Below are 6,101 nucleotides of genomic sequence, written 5' to 3'. Positions count from 1 at the left end.
CCGAGTTTCAATATGTGTTCTTGAGTGTTTCATATTTGCAGAGAGAGAGAGAGAGAGAGAGAGAGAGAGAGAGAGAGAGAGAGAGAGGTAAATTTTTATTAATTTTTTAATCTTAAAAATATATAAATAAATAAATAAACTGAAAAAACAAAAAAGAAGGGTAAAATCATCATTTCAAAAAAGTTTAAAATAAATTGAACCAAACTCGCAATAAAATGAAAACTTTGGACCTGTGGTGCTAGTCCAAATCTTTTTGGACCAAAATGACAATTTTCAGCAACCAACAGGGACCATTTGTACAGTTTAGTCTATTAAAAATCTTTCTCCGTTAATTCTTAATTATGTGTAATTTACTATTAATAATAAAAATCTTTCGCCGTTAATACTTTTTACATGGGGATAAATCCAAACACAAATGATATTCATAAAGACAACATCCAACAATATACTATTTTAATTTATTATAAATCTTTCGCCGTTAATTCTTTTTACATGGGATAAATCCAAACACAAATGATACTCAAAAAGACAACATCCAACAATATACTTATTTTAATCGGTGCGTTTTCTATATTAATGTTTTAAAACATTGATTTTGAAAATTTTCAAATTTAATATAGAGGTCTTCACCATAGGCCAATACTCCAAAATAGATGTCTTTTTAAGTTGCAATTTGACACTCTTTTCTATTCTCTCTCTCGTTTCTGTTTCTTATTTCCTTTTTCATGTTTTAGATAACATAACGTGACACATCAATGCATCGAATGTTTATCATAGGAAAAAGGATAAGATCAAGAGCCGCTCAATAAATATGCTAAATGTTAAAAGAGTTGTATCTTAAATATAAATTTATTTGGATGTATCCATCAAGATTTCATCACCATATGTTTTATTTCAGATATTATTTTTAGAACATAATCATAGATGTCTTTCTTTAGAAATTGTAAAAACCCTTTCTTTGACCGGTATAAACATATAATATAACAATTAAAATTACTAAAATCATTAGGATAAAAATAATCAAAACATGTAGCAATTTAAAATACGATAAAATTTTGGTTACAAAAACTAAATACAATCATCGTTCTCATAGTGCAAGAGACAACCCATTAAATCAAACCAAACTCTAGTACCAATGTAGCCTGTAGGGAAGGCCAAAATGTTATTTATTGAGTGGCTAATTTAATCAATCGCAAATAGACAAATAGAAATCAAACTGGTGTTTAATAATGATTGGAAGAAGATAACGCGTGATCCGATCATCTACATTTAATCTTAATTCTTGTGATCCGATCATCTACATTTCTTAATCTTAATTCTAGTATAAGAGATTAGAATTCAATACAAAGTGGAGAACTAAGCATTTTGATACTGGATATAAATATTATCAATATAGTTATGATATTTTGAGTATTAAAAAACATGATATAATTTTTTAGTTGGAGATACAATAACATAAACATGTTTACAAATAAATATTTTTATATACATAAAATAATTTTCTTAAAATGTTATAATACCCTAACGTTTCATATAGCTCCGTCACTACGATACAAGACTTCATATAGATCTAAATGAAAAAAAAAACACATAATTTAAGGAGTATGGTTAGAATTTATATAGTCAAGTTTATGAATTAAAAAATCAACTCAAAATAGATATTGGAAAAATTATCAGAGAAGAAGTCAAACAACAAAGTTGTCAATTAAAATTTGTTTTGGGACTTATGTTTTTAATAGCTAACATGGATCATGAACAACGAATCAAAATAGTTATATATAATAATATTTACGAACGAATCAGCTTATAATAAAAAACAACCTGGGAAAATTATTATACTCTTATATTTATATATATATATATATATATATATATATATATATATATATATATATATATATAGAGAGAGAGAGAGAGAGAGAGAGAGAGAGAGAGAAAGAAAAAAATAAAAAGGAATGATCATTTGAGAACCTATAGTTTCCCGAGAACCTAAAAACTAAAGGTGGAACGTTAGATCAAAACTTTTAACGGCTTAAATTAAAAGTGGCATAATTGTAAAATTCAATTGTTTTAATGTTATATTAGACTTTTTAAAAATGATGAGAGGGGTATATTGGACATAAAATATATAATATCCTAATAATCAGTTCAATTAATTAATAAAACGTCATTTCTTTTTTTTACTCAGATACTTTGTTTCTCTTTCTCTATATTTGTCTCTCTCACACACACATATACATTCTTCACCGCTCCGCCATCAGGAGATGTCGCATCCGTCGGCGAAAACATTAACGAGAAACCGAGAAATCTCTCATTCATAGTCGATTTGATCAAGCGCAAGTGTAATATCATGTATGATTCATAAAATCTGTTAATTGTGCTTCTAATTGTCGATTGTGTTCATCTGTGAATTGTTATTCTTAATCCTTTATGAAAGATATCGCCATCGAATCATGTTATTGTTCTTCATTGTTAAAACTATTATGATTGAACTCTGATTTGAAACACAATCTGTTCGATTTAGCTCTCAATTTCAATGGTTGAATTCAATTTCATAGTCTCATCATTCACATTTAGAAATCTATTTCATTCCTTCCTGATGTCATCGTCTTGCATTCTAATGTTGTCGCCTCATCCTCTATCGATCTCTTCATTAATCGATGTGAAGATCTGAACTCCAAAATCCTCTAACGATCGAGATTGATCTTGGTTATTAGGATACAATATGTCTTTAACATTAATCTCTCTCTCTCTCTCTCTCTCTCTCTCTCTCGTCACCATTAAACCACCTACTCCTAATCAACTATGATTATGAAATCTCACCGAGGATAGAAATCGCACATACAAACTCGAAGTAAATCGATTTTCATCACGAATCAGGTACTTTCATCTAAGTCCCTAGCAATTGGATTTTTTTTCTTTCTCACGTGGATGTTCAATCAATCAATTTTGGCTTTGAAATCAAACTTTGGATATTTACTCATTATTTTCTTCTGTCTTCCGTTCCCTTAGATAGGAGGATATCTGGGAACCAACTTTTGTTTCCTGTTGGTCTTGGCTGCATATATCCAAAATGTGATAATATTATTATTATTAGGTGCATGGTCTTGGTGCTGATATCGATACACTCTGTGTTGGACCGAGGCATGTGTCGCAGGATGTAAGATCTACTGTCTGTACCCACTTTAGGCTCTTATAATCCTAATGTTCAGTTCAGTCAACTCACTCACTAGTGCTTGTATAATAACATGAAGATTTCTTTTGTGAGCTTGAAAGAATGCTCTTAGATATGCCTGATGTCACAGAATTGCATCCTGTACCTGAGGCTCAAGTTCCTATGATGAAATTCAAGTTGAATGGTGTATCTATATATCTTCTCTATGCAAAACTTTCACTTTGGATCATACCTGAAGTAACTAAACTTTTCTATCTTTCTTTCATCTCCATCTATTACTGAAAACTAGTTGGTTACTTTACTAATGAACCCCATTTTACAGGATTTGGATATTTCTTAGGATTCAATACTGCATAATGCAGACGAACAGATGGTTCAGAGTCTTAATGGATGCATAGTTACCAACCAGAGCATGTGCTATATCCAAAATGTGATAATTTTTAGGTTAGTTAACTTATTTAAAAAAAAATTGGAAGCAAACATTTTGCTTAAAAATGTACAGATAATGTTTTCATAACTTCTCTAAATCTCATTTATGCTTGAATTCAATTGGTTTAATCTTATATTCTTATTTTTCTGATATTGAAGCCTACTACAAGTGATTTTATTGTAAGGGATACTGGAAATTGCAGCCCTAAGTACATGAGGTGCACCATTAATCAGGTGATACATGTTGTCTTAATGTCTTTCGTTTTCATCTACTTTTCTTGTGAAATGTTTAGATTCCTTGCACTTCAGATCTTTTAAACACATCTGGCATGCAATTGGCTTTACTGGCTCAGCCATTAGCTCTTCCACATCCATCCGAGGAGCCTATCTAAGTAAGACTGGAAATTGGAAAACACTTTTTTTCTTGAAATTATTGAAATTGAGATATAATAATTTCAATATATACTAAAAATGTGTGAATTGTTTTTCTAGATAGTAGATTTTGGTGAAGGTGGACCTGTTCGTTGTTCTTGTTGCAAAGGCTATATAAAGCTTTGACTTTAGGAGCATCAACTGTCATGATGGGGAGCTTTTTAGTAGGAAGTACTGAAGCTTCTGGAGCTTATACAAATCAGGTTGGTAACTTGCAATTTTAAAATTATTATGCAAAAAGAAAACACTCATATATAACTTACCAGATTAAGTCCTTTTTCTCATTTTGGTCAATGCGTTAAAATAATATCGAAGAATGGGATCTCTAGAAGCAATGACAAAAGGAAGTGATGCAAGCAGATCTCAAATAAATTATTTAATTTATATGTATTAATTAATTAATACATATAAATTAAAATATCAAGTTCATTGGATTTCTATACATCAAAAAACAATATTCACAACTTATAAATCATGAGCACTCTTGTATTTATTTCTTTTCTTTCTTTGTCTTTGTTGTTGGTTTTTGAGTATGCAAAAAGCAAATTTTTTGACTCCTTGGACATGCTTGAGGATAAAAGTTTAAAAATAGAAGATGATTCTGACTTGCCATCATGGTCAGGTGATGAACGTGGTGTCAGTGTTCTTGTGAATGTTGATAGCTTTGGTGCTGTAGGAGATGGAATTTCTGATGACACAAAGGCGAATATAAATATATAGTCCTTCTTGAATGTGTTGATGGAGTCATTAAGGGGATTATTTTTATTTTCATGTACGTTACATAATAGGACTTTGGAGATGCATGGAAGGAAACATGTTTTACAGATTGCATTCACGGGAAGCAGTGCAATATATAATGATATATGCATGAGAACTCAACTGTAAAAATGAAAGAACAAGACTCGGAAGAATAACAAGGATCTCCATGTGGATATGATTCAAAGTGTCATCCAACAACTCTTCTGTGACAACCCAAGTTGTTCCGTTACATTTCCCCGTTACCGTTAATGGAATATTCCAATTTATAAAAGTTCCATCAATTAGAGGTCGTCAATTAAATAAACATTTCATTTGTTTATATTTAATATGCCGTTAAGTCGTGATAAAAGGGAATAAAAACACATAACACACATTTCCATTTAATTGGAAAAAGTTAGTTTTTATTATTATTACCACTAAATCAGGTGCCACCAAAAGCCTCATCTAACGACAGTATTGGATAGAATTCCACTGAGCTCCAACTCCCACCCATATATAAAGGAGAGTAAACTCCATTTGGAGACTTTTTACCCTCTCTCTCTATACTCTCTCTCTAGACTCGTTTTCGACCTAAATCTGCAACCAAACGCTTCCAAATCGTAAGTCCACTTACCCTAGCTTACTCTAAACATTATGATTCGTGTTTATAGCTTAGAATTGGACCATTTAAGCTGTTAAAAAGGAGTTCACGGCCTAAGCTCCTCCTTAGGCCGTAAACACCTAAAATGAGGCCAAAATGACCCCAAAATGTCCCTAAAGGCTTGGAAATAAATTAAGGGATTTTCCTAGGAGTGTTTAAACATTAAATCACATGATTTTAGGGGGTAAAAGAGAGTTTACGTCCCAGGCATATGCCAAGGCCGTAAACACCTCTTAAACATGTCAAAAAGCCCCAAAAACACTCCCAAACCACCCTTGGACTTAATACATAAATTAGGGGCTTATCATTTCGGGTTTAACCATTTAAACACATCAAAATGGAGGGACAAAAGGAGTTTACGGCCCAGGCATGTACCAGGGCCGTAAACACCCCTAAACATACCCAAATGATAGTTTTAATCCCCCCAAATGGCCTCACACTTCATTATAAATTACTAACAAGGTATTAGGGGCTTGAAACTTCACAAAACTCAAGGAATAAGAGTTTACGGCCGTAAACTCCCTTAGGAGTTGTCCCTGGGCCGTAAACTCCATTAAGATGCCCTTAAAGACCTTAAACCCACTCATGCCTTTTGGAATTGGACCTAGAAAAATCCCACTATCAAGTTAGAAGCCTTAAAACACACTAGAACCCCTCACCATGAGT

This window comes from Lactuca sativa, chromosome 6 (assembly GCF_002870075.4).
Source record: "Lactuca sativa cultivar Salinas chromosome 6, Lsat_Salinas_v11, whole genome shotgun sequence".
Lineage (NCBI taxonomy): Eukaryota > Viridiplantae > Streptophyta > Magnoliopsida > Asterales > Asteraceae > Lactuca > Lactuca sativa.
The sequence above is the reverse complement of the archived record's forward strand: the minus strand, read 5'-3'. Positions refer to the sequence as shown.